The 15,862-nt window shown below is 43.4% G+C and overlaps 1 protein-coding gene and 1 pseudogene across 3 annotated transcripts in view; one reads left to right on the top strand and one right to left on the bottom strand.

Moving 5' to 3' along the window:
* CLPB (ClpB family mitochondrial disaggregase) overlaps positions 1–15,862 on the top strand; it is a 147,170-nt gene that overhangs the window by 10,142 nt on the left and 121,166 nt on the right. The gene's annotated exons all lie outside the window — the stretch shown is intronic.
* Positions 14,847–14,951, bottom strand: LOC112928771 (U2 spliceosomal RNA; annotated as a pseudogene).

The raw sequence follows: 15,862 nt of genomic DNA, 5'->3' as shown, positions 1-15,862 counted from the left end.
AGTCCTCTACACACACTACCCGTCTGTACTCTGTACTTATTACCCCCTGCTTAAATCCTTTCACACTCAGCTCCAGTGCTGCAGCACTTATGAAGCCTTCCTTGATTCTTCTCACCTGGCTGTGATTTCTTCTTCCCTTGCTCCACATCTCCCTTCTTTTCTGGGAGGGTATGAAGGTCATCTGAAAAGGGCCAAGTCTGCCTATGGCAGAAGAATAATCCTTTTCTAGAAGAGAAGTTGGAGATTAGGGAGAGAATCAAGACTGATTATCAGGACTGAGGAGGCACTCAGACCACGAACAGGAGAAGCAGCAAGGGTACTTGCTGCTCAAGTCAGGAATCCTTAGAGACAACCTTTTGAGACAATCAAGCCAACAGCTCTGGACGGTCACCCTGATATGGGGGCACTGTTGACCTGCTTTATGTGGTGCTCGCTAACTGCATGTAGTGGGAGCCTGCCTGGCTGGAGGAGCAGGGCAGGATCTGTCACTCACCACATTCTGTTCTTGATATTAAGAAGGTTGTGAGCTAGACTTCACCTTAAACTACTGGATTGTGTGCCTCCCCACGCAGCGACAACTATTTCCCCACATCTCTTACTCTATTCACCAGCACAACAGAACTTGAGGAAAGTTGCTTTTTTACTGACTTTTCAGCAGACTTGAAGCAGGCTGTCCAGAGGCTTATTTCCATACTTCCATTGGCTATTTCGGAGGGAGGCTGAGTCCCTTCCCCTTCCCTTCCTTCTCTTCTTTCTCCCTGTGGCAACCATTTCCCCCCTCCTCCACCAAGGCACTTAAACCTTGTTAGTGTGTGCAGCTCTGACTCCTCGGGAGTGGAAGCCCTGTCCTGGGGCCCCTATCCCACCTGTCAGCATCACGAGCAGGTGGCCCTACTCCTGGGCTTAGCCTATACCCAAGCCTGGCTCCTGGATACAGGAACCACTCACCCGAAACCTAGGGCACAGGGCAGACTAAAGGCACATCTGTCCAGGCTTGGGCTGAGCCATGTGAGGAGCTATCAAGGCCAGGAGAAATGAGGCCTCCTGTTCTCCCAGTGGAGATCACATTTCCTTCAGTACAAACTTGAGTGAAAGACAACACCTCTACCCATTTCCCTTCTCCCAGCAGGGAGTTGGGCCTCTCTGCTGAGTGCATAACTCAGTTGTTCATCAGCCCAAACATTCTATAATGAAGGAACCCTGGTGATATCAATCTTGAACTTCAGACTGCCTGCCCTTTCCAGTATTCATTTGATCATGTGACAAAATTTACTGAGCACCTGTCATATGCTGGGTTCTGTGCTTGGCACCAGGGACATCTGACCAGACATGATTCCTGCCCTTCATGCAGGAGTCTGGGGAATACTGTGGCAACATTGTGTGATCAGTGCTGTGAGACAGGAACCCAGAAGATGCCCCTGAACAGTCTGGGAGACCGAAAGCATCCTAGAGGAAATGGCTTCAAATATCAGTAGGGCTTAGAAAATAGAAGGGGAAAAAAAAAAAAAAGAAAATAGAAGGGGAAGGCTTTCCAGGCAAAGGGGGCTGCATGAGTGGTAGCACTGAAGCAAGAAACAGCCTAGGATGTGTGGTGTGGATGGGGGAATTATACATTATCTGGTTTTGTTTTGTTTTTATAAATTTATTTTTTATTGGTGTTCAATTTGCCAACATGTAAAATAACACCCAGTGCTCATCCCATCAAGTGCCCCCTTTAGTGCCCGTCACCCAGTCAACCCCACCCCCTGCCCACCTCCCTTTCTACCACCCCTAGTTCGTTTCTCAGAGTTAGGTGTCTCTCATGTTCTGTCTCCCTTTCTGATATTTCCCACTCATTTTTTCTCCTTTCCCCTTTATTCCCTTTCACTATTTTTTATTTTCCCCAAATGAATGAGAATTATCTGGTATTGCTTGATCACAGTTTGAGGCCAGGAGGAACTAGAGAGAGGGAGGGACCTGGCTATGGAGGGCATCATCCATTTGTCCCTCAGTCATTCATCTGTCCTGCCTGTCTTCTTTGCCTAGCCCTGAGCTGAATTTGCTTTGGTGGCAACACCATGAGGAAGGAGAAGCAATTCCTGCCCTGGAGGAGCTCATGAACTCCCCAGGGGAGGGTAGAGTACATGAGTCAAAATTGAGAACCAGCAAAATATAAGGCACAGGTTGCCCAACTTCTATGAGTGTAGGTAACATGGAGATAATACCTATAACCCACAGAGTTGTAGAGTATTTGTTAATAACAAAAATAATACTTCATTTGACCAAGGTTTATGAGTGCTTATTAGGAGCAAGGCGTTGTTGGGCTTAGTGCTGGAAATACAGTGGTGAACAAGATTGACACAGTCCCTACCCTCTTGGTACTTACAGTCTAACTAGGAGCCAGTGACTAATTATGTAGACATAATTTTGTACTTCAGAATGAAGTGCAGTTTGACTTTTCAACAAATGGTTGTTGGGCCAACTGGATATCCACATGCAAAAAAATGCTGTGGAGGTCTCCCTCACCCATACACAAAAATTAACTCAAAATGGATCATAGACATAAATATAAAAGCTAAAATTATAAATCTTTGTGACCTTGGGTTGGGCAAAACTATCTTAGAGCATCAAAAGCACAAGAAACCAAAGAAAAAAGATAGATAAATTGGACTTCATTAAAATTGAAAACTTGGGGCACCTGGGTGGCTCAGGTGGTTAAGTGTCTGCCTGTGGCTCATGTCATGGTCTCAGGGTCCTGGGATTGAGCCCTGTGTTGGGCTCCATGCCCAGTGGGGAGTCTGCTTCTTTCTCTCTCACCCTCTGCCCCTACCCCCACTTGTACTCAAGCATTCTCTCTTAAATAAATAAATGAATTCTATTTTAAAAAATTGAAAATTTTGTGTTCAAAGGACACCTTCAAGAAAGTGAAAAGACTCTCCCATAGTGGGAGAACGTATTTGCAAAGTATATATCTGACAAGAGATTTGTACTCAGAAAATGTAAAGAACTCTTTAACTCAATAATAAAAAGATAATTTGAAAATGGGCAAAGAATCTGAATTGGTATCTCTCTAAAGAAGATACTCAAATGAGCACATGATATTGAATATACATAAAGACACTTAACATCTTTCATCATTAGGGAAATACTAATCAAAACCACAATGAAAACAAAAACAACAACAACAAAAAAACCAATGAGATACCACTTCACACCTATTAGGATGGCTGTAAGCAGAAAGATGATAGTGTTTCTCAGGATGTGGAGAAATTGGAACCCTCATGTATTGCTGGTGGAGATGTGAAATGGTGAAACTACCTTGGATAAGACTCGGCATTTCCTCAATATATTAAACGTAGAGTTACCTTATGGCCCAGCAGGTCTGCTCTTAGGTACATAACCCAGAGAAATGAAGACACGAACATGAATGTTCATAGCAATGTTATTCATAATACTCCAAAGAGGAAAACAACCCCCAAATCCATAAATGTTTGAATGGATAGATGAAAATAATACAGCCGTAGAGCAGAATATATTATTCATCAGTACGAAGGAATGGAGTAGTGCTATATGCTACAACATCAGTGAACCTTGAAGGTATTATGCTAACTGAAAGAGGTCAGACAAAAGACTACATATCATATGATTCAATTTATATGAAGTGTCCAGAGTAGACAAATCCATAGAGACAGAAAATAGATTAGTTAGTTATTGGCAAGGACTGGGGAGGTTGGGGTTGGGAGGGAATAGGGAACGACTGCTAATGAGTCCAGAGTTTCTTTTGGGGATGATGAAACTGTTCTGGAGTTAGTAGTCAAGATTGTACAACTCTGAATATACTAAAAACAATAGAGTTGTACACTTTTAACGGGTGGATTATATGGCATGTTAATTATATCTTCACAGTTGCTTAAAAAATAAAGTATAAGGCACTTGGAAATCTAACCTTGGATCTGGGAGGGATGGAGGAAAGGGTATGTATCAGTAAGGGAAAGCACTGGAGTACGTGGGATTGAAGTGAGCTCTGAAGGACAAAGTGAAAGTTAGAAGAACTTTCAGTTGGAGGGAATAGTAGGTGGAAGGCCTGGAGGAGTCAAGAACAGATAGGTGTGAAGAAATCATGCAGTGAGAGAAGGCCAATCTGACTGGACTCTAGAGAGTAAGGGCAGGGTGACATGAACTGCAGCTGGAGAGTTAAGCAAAGACCATACCACACTGGGTCTGTAGTCATGGTGATGATTTTTATTTTTACTAAGATCACTGAGCATCCACTGAAGGATTTTAAGCCTGTGTGTGTGTGTGTGTGTGTGTGTGTGTGTGAGAGAGAGAGAGAGACAGAGAGAGAGAGAGAATGAGAGAAAGACCTAGTGACATGATCTAGATCTGTAACTTTCTCCAGATTTCTCCAGAAGCTGCATGGAGAATAGATTGATAGAGAGCCATGGTGGGTGCAAAAAGACTGGTTGAAAGCTGTTGGAATAGGCTAGAAGAGAGGATGCTGGCAGGTGATGACTTGGACTATGATGTCAGCAGAGATGGAGGAAGTAAGCTAGACAGCACTTGGTGGTTAGAGGGGTATCAGTGCTTGATACGTTGTATGTACTAATAAATGAATGTTAAAGGAATAAATAGAGTTGGATATCACTGATTAGGGAGAAGAAGGTGTTAATGAATTTCAGTTTTTTGGCCCAATCACTGTGTAGATGCTATTCACTGAGATGAAAGTGCTAGAGGAGAACTGGGTTGGGGGGAAATGATTATGAATTTGGTTTTAAACATGCTAAATTTAACATGCTAGTGAGATACTCAAGTGGAGATGTCTACTAGGCAGTTGAATGTAGGTGTCATTCATACCCTTTCCACTGTATATACCATGCTGTCCCTCAAAAAAAGAATCTCAATGATCACTTTAGAGATTGTTTTGTTATCTTGTCTTGATTTCTAGTTTCATGGTTTTAGAAAATCAAGGAGTTCATACCAGCTCAGACTTGTTTACTAGATGCCTTGAAAAAAGGTCTTATTTGATTTACAGTTCAGGAAAGAAGAAAGGGTTAGATTTTCTTGAGTGTTAAACACATTTGTTCTAGCTTTACGTTGATGGCTTGGTTTGGTTCTTGTCCCTGGATGCCCCAGCTTGGGGCTTGAGGCACTTGATGTCCCTATGCCAGGACTAAGGTGTCCAGAATGTGCTCAGCTACAGCATAGGTAAATGTTCTGCACATTGATCCAGGGATTTTATCTAATTAACAAAAACCCTGGCTGGTAAATACATTTGGCTGTCTCGGGTCCTCAGAGAGGCTGTCTGTTTATTGATTGTAGTATCCTTTTGGCTGGATGGGAAGATATTAATGATGGCATCAGAGCAACCAAACGTCCAGTTCTTTTAACCAGTAAACCAATGTCCTTGTGGTGTACAGTAGATTGAAACAAAAGTTTTATTTTAGACCAAAGATCAAGGCTTCTAAATTGATGCTTGTTGTGAGAACTCCATAAGATCATCACACTGGTTTTTGAATGCTAGGGCATAACGCCCATAGGCTTTTTGAATACTGGGATGTTGGAAGGCACTATAATGTTAATAGAAAGAATATAAGATTTTTAGAATGAGCAGATCTGGGTTCCACTTCGGACACAGTTACAAACTGGCTCTGGGACCCTTAATAAAATTCAAAGACTTTCCCTCTTTGAATCTTAGTTTTCCAAATCATGTTAATGGGGGTCCCACTGAGAACTTTGAAATACAATTTCCAGTGTTCAACCCTGCAGAGAAAACCAAGTCCATTTGGAAAGATCCAGATTACACACTGAAACACTAGGCAAACATCTCTGCAGAGATGTATGACTGGGTCTTTGCTTACTTGTTTCCTGGCTGGAGGGGGGGACTGGATTGACAGCTTTTTCTGAACTTCATAGGTAGGTGAGTTGTGGAAGCAGCCAGAACTGCACAGAACTGCACAGAAACTGCACAGAAGCCCAGCAGAATTGGGTGGTTGGCCAAGCACAGAAGCAGAGAACAGCCAAGGCCTATATGGGGAGTGGGTTGGGGTAGGGGGGTGGCTTGTAGGGAAGGGGATGTCCCTGAAAGGGATCCCAGCCTTGGGATGGAGCCTCTTGTGTTGGCCTTACTGCTGCTTGTCTGTGTGGCCTCAGTCCCTTAACTTCACTAAGTCCCTTAACTTCTTCAATGGCCTCAGTTTTGAAGTATCTTATTAATATTTGTCAGACCACCCTCCCAGGTCTTGGGGAAGGTTCCAGGCAGGTGAACTCTTGTCTGGAAAATTACTCATCCTGTGGGGCATCAGTGTTATGTCTTCAGGAAGGCTTCAAGTGCCCTTACCCTCCCAGTACTTGTAGGTTTCCATAGTACCCTAAACCTCCTCTGTGACAGCACTTATCACCCCGTATTGGGATAAGTTATTTGTTTTCTTTCCCTCCCACAATACTCTGGGTTTTATAGATGGCAGACCATTGCTTTTATTCATTGCTGTTCATGTAGATAGTTAACAAGTACTTAATTGACTATTGCATAAGTTTTTTGTAAATGATAAAGAGCTAGGCAAATGTTAATAGTTATTTGCAGTTATAATAAATCTATAAACAGAGAACTGACCTCTCTTTCAAAAAATAATATAAAAATGGAGCATTAGTTCTTTTATTCAAAAAAGTGTCTACTATGTGCTGGCACTTTGCTAGGCCTTGATGGATCAGCGGTAAGCCAGAAATACAGGCGTCACCTCATGGAGCTTTGAGTCAGCTCAACATGTTGATCATGCAAATGTAAAATTACAAAAGAAAGAAAGAGATTATAGCTGTGACAGATGCTTCAAGGAAGGGTAAAGAGAATCCTAGAGCCTCTAGTGGATTTCTTTTGGTGAGGGAAAGCTTCCCAGAGGAAGCTTGAACTCTGATGAGGAGTTAACTTAGGTGGAGTAGGGCAGAAGAGCTTTTCTGGCAGAAAAAACCTTTATTTACAAAGACCCAGTGGAAGAAGGAAGGATGACAAGTGTGAAGGAGCCTGCAGCTCAAGGGTGTAGTGGTGGGGATGGTGGTGCCAGAATAAATGTTCAAGGCCATAGTAAGTAGCTTTGTCTTTATTCTAACAGCAGCAGTAGATGATTTGGTGGTGGTGGCGGGGGGTTGTTGGGTTGACATGATCAGCAACCTTTCTGATCTGAGAAACATCAGGAACCAATCTGAATGTTACCAGCTTGTGTGTGCCAGGATCTTCTTTGGCACTGATCCAGCCACTGAGGTAGGGTAGGTCACAAAGCTGCAGTCCCCAGGGTCCTGCAGCAGGGGCAGCAGTCAGGCTCTGTCTCCCCAACAGTATTGCTCTGGCCCCTCAGTGCTGCTTCTTGAAAATCCCAGCTCAATCATCACCATAACACAGATCCTATCAGCCTGGCTAGAACCAGTTGGATTTTTTTTCCCCCGAGGAATTTTCCTAGAAACTGAGGGAGAGAAATCCAAGTATACTGAAAATGGTCAAGCTCAGTGTGTCACTGGGCTTAATGATACTCACTTTAGCTTCTTCTTCTTCTTCTTTTTTTTTTTTTTTTGTATTTTTTTTTATTGGAGTTTGATTTGCCAACATATAGTATAACACCCAGTGCTCATCCCATCAAGTGCCTCCCTCAGTGCCGGTTACCTAGTCACCCCATCCCCTGTCCACCTCCCCTTCCACTACCCCTTATTCATTTCCCAGAGTTAGGAGTCTCTCATGTCCTGTCACCCTCTCTGATTTTTCTCACACATTTTCCCTCCTTTCCCCTTTAATTTTTTTTTTAATTTTTATTTATTTATGATAATCACAGAGAGAGAGATCGAGAGAGAGAGAGAGAGAATGAGGCAGAGACACAGGCAGAGGGAGAAGCAGGCTCCATGCACCGGGAGCCTGATGTGGGATTTGATCCCGGGTCTCCAGGATCGGGCCCTGGGCCAAAGGCAGGCGCCAAACCGCTGCGCCACCCAGGGATCCCTCCTTTCCCCTTTAATCCCTTTCACTATTTCTTATATTTTCCTGAATGAATGAAACCATATGGTTGTCCTCCGATTGACTTACTTCACTCAGCATAATACCCTCCAGTTCTATCCACGTTAAAGCAAATGGTGGGTATTTGTCGTTTCTAATGGCTGAGTAATATTCCATTGTATACATAAACCACATCTTCTTTATCCATTCATCTTTCAGACACTGAGGCTCCTTCCACAGTTTGGCTATTGTGGACATTGCTGCTATAAACATTGGGGTGCAGGTGTCTCAGTTTTTCACTGCATCTGTATCTTTGGGGTGAATCACCAATTTCATTTTAGCTTCTTGCCTCACAGTTCCTGCTCTGTCCCTGTCCTGTTTAAAAGCTTTCTCAGGAAATCTCACTTTAAAAAATCTCACTTTTGAACTTTGAGGCTCTTTTACACCCTTGTTCCTTCCCTCTCTTCCCTTCTGAGTTGGAGTCCCAGGTCCAGGCTCCCTCCTAAGGCAACAAGTGATTCTCCCATATGACTCTGTCATTGGGTCTGGCAGAGGTTCTCTTATCATTGGCAGGAATCCCAGTGATAAGGACTTTGGAGTCTGAGAAGGCAAGGTTTGATTCCCAGCTATGAGTCTGAGAAAACAAGAGTTGAATTCCAGCTGTGCCATTGGTCAGCTCTGTGACCTTGGGAAAGTTGCCTAACCTTTTCTAGCTTAGATTCTTACTCTGCAAAGTGAGATCATGATTGACCTACCTCACACTTTTGTTATGAGTAGTAAATGAGAAAATTAAATGAGAGAAACTACTTAGTGCTTGCTATGCCTAATGCATACTGAATGCTCTGTACATGGTAAGTTTTGTTACTAAATTTGTTAATTACACTAGGTTTTTGCCCCATCACTAGAAAAATAAGGTAATGGATAGAATTTTCCGAATATTCAGTTGTTACCCTGTATGTGTTTGTTAGCTTTTACTGGAGCTTTCAGAGATCTCCCAGACTAAAGAACCCAAGGCAAATGAATAGTAAGTGGGACAAAAAACAAAACAAAACAAAAAAACAGGCAATTATGCTTAGTTTTACTCCTTCTTCTAGAACTTACGTATATTAAGAATTTTATTTACTTTTTATAGGATCTTTTTTTTTAATAATTTATTTATTCACACATGAGAGAAGTAGAGACATAGGCAGAGGGAGAAGCAGGCTCTTTGCGGGGAGCCTGATGTGGGACTCAGTCCCAGAACACGGGAACTATAATCTGAGCCAAAGGCAGACGCTCAACTTTGAGCCACCCAGGTGCCCCCAACTTTTTTTTTTTTTTTAAAGATTTAGTTATTTATTTGAGGGAAAGAGAGCACGAGCAGGGGGAAGGAGCAGAGGGAGAAGTAGACTCTCTGCTCAGTAAGGACTGCACCAGGACTCAATCCTGGGACACTGGGAACATGACCTGAGCCAAAGGCAGACTCTTAACCAACTGAGCCATCCAGGATATTACTTTTTAATGGCATAATTTTTCATGCATTTGATTTTTACATGTATCAGTACATGTGCTATATAAAATGTTACAAAATAATACTTTAATAACATTGTTAAATATTACAGTGGCTGATGTTTATTGAATACCTTTTTTGAGGCAGATATTATGTGAGGCTTTAATCACTAAATCCTCATAACTCTGCAAGTAATAATAGCCCCATTTCACAGACATTGAAACAGAAATGTGGATTACTTGAGAAATTTACCCAAAGTTGCCCATTTGGAAGTGGCATACCACTTCAATTTACAGATGAAGAGGCCCGAGGCAGATAGAGGCTTCCTGGGATCACAGTATCCTCAGCACTCTTCTAGGCTCCCGTTTCCTGTTGAGGAAGTGTTTTCTAGCTAGAGGGAGAACCCCTTCTGTCTGCCTTACTGGGAGTCTACAAGGTTCCTGAAGAGAAACTGACAGATCCAGACCCCTTATCCGTCTTCCCCTCTGCCCTTCACTCAACCCCGCACTCCCACCAGCCAAGCGTGGCCTTCCCCTCCATCTTGAAAACTCTATTCCACTTAGACTTGGCTTCTCACTGTCCCACTTATGCAGCTTACTCATCCTACCTGGAAGCCTTTGCAGTGCTTTTCAGCTCCACCTCGTCCTGTCGAGATCCAGTTCTTGCTTCATCACCCACCTCAAGCCCTTTTTTTCCAGAAAGCGCTCCCTCACTGGTAATAATAGCTGTTCTTTATTAGATACCCACAGTATGTGAGGCAGAATACTAGACACTCTATGTGTATTATCTTCCTTTCTTGCTCTAGTATTGCAGAACAGATTGTGTTATATCCATTTTCCAGATGAGAAAACTTGAAGCTCAGATTCAGTGCTTACTACCTCACAGCTAGTAAATAGTGGAGCTGTGTGATTTAAACTGAGACCTATAGGAGTCCAAAGTACTTGCTTTTCTCACTGCAGGTCACTGCTTGTTCTAGCCCATGGTGAGCTTTCTTGTCCAATTCCCACAGCCTTAAAGTCTCTGCCATACAGTATCACGTTGAGTTTTCACTCCTTGCCTCTCAGACCTGTCTCCTCACCTAGGCTGTACCGTCACAGCAAGGTGGATCACCTCCTCCTGCCTCTACCATACCTAGTCACACAAGGCTGGCTGGGCACGCAGAAGGCACACAGTACAGATAGAGTCTGGCCGGTTGATTGATTGGTGGAATGAAACCCTGTTTATTCTCCAGAGGCTGCCCAGCAGGAGGGCACAGCAGCTGGGCAGGCAGGCTGGGCTCCCGGCCCTCAATTCATGTGGATGGGAGGTCCAGGAAGGCTGCCTCAGAATCCTCTCTGAGGCTGAGCCGAGGCTTCCATCTCAATGCCCTTTTGTTTGGGGGGGATAGCGCCCCGGCCTCCTGGGAAGTCTGTGTGTTTGACCAGCTTTTACAGATGGACAGTGAGTAGGGACAGGATATAAAGCACAAACAATTGGGGGAGGCCTCTGAATTCCCAGGGATTCAGAGACCAGCCAGCAGGGCAGGATCCATTCTAGAGCAGGTGACACTTAGTTACAGCTTTTGCACAGGTAGACAGGATCCAAGGCACTTTGGTCTCTGGTCTCAGGATTTCCTCTTCAGTATTCAAGTCCCTGTTTTAGGTTTTCTTCCCCCCACCCCCCCAAAGAGGTTTTTGCTGGGCAGCATCCAGCCCTCAGTTGAGCTTCTCTACGTATGAAGCCCTGTCTGCCTCCTGAAGTTGATAAGCAGACTCTGAATGAGCAAATATTCATTTGTTCTTTTATTCTTTTTCTTTTTGAGATATAATCTATATACCATAAAATTTACCCTATTAAAGGGTACAGTGGTTTTTGGTATGTTATAAAATGATGTGACCATCACTACTATCTCATTCCGGAACATTTTCATCATTCCCTCACCCCAAAAAGACCTTAGTGCCATTAGCAGTCACTCTGTTTGTCCCCTCCCCTCAGACCTTGAAAACTACTAATCTGCTTTCTCTCTCTATGAATTTGCCTATCTGGACATTTCCTAAATGGAATCATACAGTGTGGTCTTCTGTGACTGGCTTCTTTTATTTAGGGTTATGTTTTCAAGATTCATCCATGTTGGAGCATGTATCAGTACTTATTTCCTTTTTATGGCTAAATAATATTCCATGTATAGATATGCCACATTTTATTTATCATTTCATCAGGTGATGGATGTTCATATTTTTACTTTTTGGCTATTTTTAATAATTTTGCTCTGAACATTACAGGTTTTTATGTGAATGTACGTTTTCATATCTGTTGGGTAGATTCCTAGAAGTAGAACTGCTAGGTCATATGGTAACTCTATGTTTAAATTTTGAGGAGCTGACAGACTGTTTTCCAAAGTGGCTGTACTATTTTACATTCTTATCAGCAATGTATGAGGGTTCTGATCTCTCCAGTCTTTGCTAATACTGTATGTTATTATCTATCTTTTTTATTACAGCTATTCTAGTATGTGTGAAGTGGTATCTCATTGTAGTTTTTTTTTTTTAAGATTTTATTTATTTATTTATTCATGAGAGACAGAGAGAGAGAGGCAGAGACACAAGCAGAGGGAGAAGCAGACTCCATGCAGGGAGCCAGACATGGGACTCAATCCCAGGCCTCCAGGGTCACGCCCTGGGCTGAAAGCGGTGCTAAACTGCTGAGCCACCCGGGCTTCCCCTCATTGTAGTTTTGATTTGCATTTCCCTGATGGCTAAGGGTCTGTCCATTGAGTATCTTGTCATGTACTTACTGGGCCATTTGTATATCTTCTTTGGCATTTATTTATTCTGGTTTTTGGGCATTTATTCTTAAGGCCCATTATAAGCATTATGCCCCATTTGGCATAGAAGAGCATAAAACATGTATCATGACGACCTATGCCTTTCAAGAACTTGCAGTCTGGTAAGAGAATTGTAATTAGTATGTAAGAATAGTTAAGGCTTGGGACGCCTCGGTTGCTCAGCAGTTAAGCGTCTGCCTTTGGCCCAGGTCATGATCCTGGAGACCCAGGATCAGGTCCCGCGTCGGGCTCCCTGCGTGGAGCCTGCTTCTCCCTCTGCCTGTGTCTCTGCCTCTCTCTCTCTCTCTCTCTCTCTCTCTCTCTCACTCTCTCTGTGTGTCTCTCATGAGTAAATAAATAAAATCTTAAAAAAAAATAGTTAAGGCTTCATAGACAAGGTGGTGTTTAGTCTGGGCCTGGAGATAGGTAGTATTTGGATATAAGGAACTTAGTGGAAAGACTTCCTGGACATTTGGAGTGATGTAAGCAAGGGAAGTTTGTAATTAGAAAAACATTTTATCTTGTGATGAATTCTGAAGCAATATGTGTAAAAGCACTGGCATAGTACTTGACACATCTCTCTCTCAAATAAATAAAATCTTTTAAAAAAAAGAGAAAGTTGTGGGGCTAATGTGGAGACTGCCATGAAGAAGAGAAGGAATGGATTGGGCCTTTCTTATCTTGAGTCTAGGAGAAGAGGATCTCTTCCAGGGGAGAAGGTTCTAGAAGGCAGAACTAATCAAAGAGTATCTCCCTCCCTCAGATCCCTCCTTTCCACTTAAGGCTTTCCCTTCTTTATCACTTTTTGTCAGTTTATTAGTCCTATTACATTCCTTGAGCATGCTGGCCTTAGGCTAAATGTGGGAAAGAAAGGAAAAAATGGGATATGTGCCCTGGAAGGCAGTGTTGGTTCAGCAGAGAGAGCATGGGTCCTGGTCCCAATCTGCCACTTACTAGCCAGTCACCTTAAGCAGGTCCTTAACTAGTCACAAGATCAGATGAGATCATAAATATCAGGTGCCTGATACATAGTAGGCTGCTCAAGGAGTGTTGTTCTTTTGACTCCACCATTCAAGAGCTGTCCACCCCACAGAGAGCCAAGTATGCTATGTGCTCACTGACCCTATATGAAGAGCTCTTAGAGCATTTGTGATACTTAAAGCACTTATTTGTGTATTTGTCCCATTCTCCCAACCCCAGTTCAGACTGGGAGCTCCTTGTGAGCAAGGTCCATGTCTATGTTATCTCTGTACCCTTAGTGCCCAGCACAGAGCTTGGCTTGAAGAAGGTGCTCTGTAAGGTTTGTTACTGGAATGAACCTGGTCTTTGCCCCTACCAGTCTATGGGTGGGTGGGTAGGGGGCAGGTATTTTAATGGCTTTGCACAGTCCAGTCTTCACTGAAAAACTCGTGGGGTTCTGGAGCTTGGCAGTGGTGGCTCAAGTACCAACCCTGTTTGAGAAGTTTGAGCCACTTCTGTGTCTCACTGCCATACTGTGACACGCTTTCTGGCAACCCAGCCAGCTGCCCAGCTGCTCTCTGTAGCAGCCTAGAGTCCTGCTGTGTGGTGCCAGTAGGTGGCGCCCATGGCCCTTCCCCACACTTCAACTGCCTAGACGGGTCTTTTCCTTGTCACCAAGTTACCAGGGCAGCTGCTCACTGGGACATAGCCTGTAGCCCTGGGCAGTGGTACCCAGATGAGGGTGCCCTGGGCCACCCCCACCTCCTTTGTAGCCTTGTTTTGTTACTTTTCATGTTTTACTGCATCCCATCCAGGACACACATAGCTTGGGGAAACAGATGTTTCCTCAAGAGGATCCTAGAAGGTCAGGGGAATTGGTATTTCTGCCTGTCCTTTCTGGCACAGCTCACTACTCTGCCTTCAGGAAGTTGTCCCTGTAGTTCTGTTGCTCTGACCTATACTCACATGGTACTTTCTCCAGGATCCTTGCTTATATTTTAGCTGTTTGCCCCGTGTGGAGCTAAATAGTGAATGGCTTGAAGGCAGGGACATTTTGGAACTCGTCCTGCTCAGAGTCCTATCTATATAATAAGCACAGTCTCATTAAAAGTTTGTGGAATGAATGGGTGAATAATAGAAAATGGGTTCCTCAAAAAGTCGTTATCCAAACTGAAAGACATTCACAAACAAACTCGCCTTACTTTGCAAAAGTGACAGAATTATGAAAATCAAACAAAGGTTAAGCAACTATTTGGTTCTAGATGAAAGGGAACTGAAGACACATGCAATGCCTGATTCTAATATTGATCCTGGCTTATATCTGGTTCGTGGGGGAAATTGCTATAAAAGGATACTATTGGAATAGTGGACAAAATTTGAATTATTAGGTAAAAATATTTTATCAATGTTAAGTGTCCCAGATTTGATAATTGTTGGTTAGTGGTTATGTAAGAGAATAGCCTCATACTAGGAAATATGTGCTGAAGTATTTGGGTATAAGGGGCATAATGTCTGAAACTAACTCTCACACGGTCCAGGAAAAAATAGAGAAAAGGAGGGGTTAAGCACAGGAAGCAAAATGTAATAAGAATCTGAGCGAAGGACAGATCTGAGGTTTTTTGTGTTATTATTGTAACTGCTCTGTAAGCTTGAAATAATTTAAAAATAAAGTTAAAAAAATAATCTTTGCACTTTAATGTGTTGTCAAGTTCCTACACTTGATCTTAGCCAAGAGGCTGAGAAACGATAATGTGTGTCAGGTTCCTGCTAGAAACTGAGAGGTGGGACAAAGAATGGTCTCCCAGCATTAGACTTCATTCTGTTTAATCCAGCACTATTCAGTGACAGGCTGATACAGTTCCTCTGCTGTGTGCCTTTGAACAAATAGAACACTTGTGATGATGACAACTAATGTTTATAAAGTGTAAATGCTTTGCATACATTATTCCTTTGGTCATGCTCAGCATCCTTGTTAGGTAGATCTGGCAGGCTGATAAGGCAAAGTGACTGAGCTTCAGAGAGGTTAACATAACCTGCCACAGTCACACAGCCTGGAAAAGACAGAAAGATGCAGGCTCATATCCAAATCAGTCTAAGGCCAAGGCTGATACTTTGTGAACCTCCATGTTGTATGTGTAAAAGGAAGCATTGGACTGATTGATCTCTGCAGATCATTCTTCATATCTAGAAATTTAAAACCTTATGTAATAGGAAAGAACTAGTTGTGAAGCTTGCAGGCTGCATAAATGCCCGTCGGTCTCCTCCCTCACTGCTTACCCACTTCCCTTTGGAGTAATTTGGATATGGCAGTGCTGGAGTGGGCCATCTCCCTGATAGGGAGAGCATCTGGAGAGCTTCCTAGAGGAAGAGTCCCAAGAGGGGCCTTGAAAGAGTGCGTAGTTCAACTGGCAAATGCAGAAGATGCCTTGTGTTTGTGGCGTTAGAGCACCAGGAACCTGCCTGAAGTTGGCTGACTGGAGCTGGGTTCTGACAGCAGCCTTCTTCCTCCCTTCCCCTGCCCCTCTCAGCCCAGGCTAACTGGGTAGATAAGGCACAGATGGAGGCTGTGTGTGGATTCTAGCCCCAGGCGCCTCTGCTTCTGCTCCGACAGCCTGGCCTGGTGCTGTTATTACTGTAAACAGGACCTTCTGCGAGGCTT

Source organism: Vulpes vulpes, chromosome 11 (assembly GCF_048418805.1).
Source record: "Vulpes vulpes isolate BD-2025 chromosome 11, VulVul3, whole genome shotgun sequence".
Classification (NCBI taxonomy): Eukaryota; Metazoa; Chordata; class Mammalia; order Carnivora; family Canidae; genus Vulpes; species Vulpes vulpes.
This window is presented reverse-complemented; position numbering and strand designations above follow the sequence as displayed.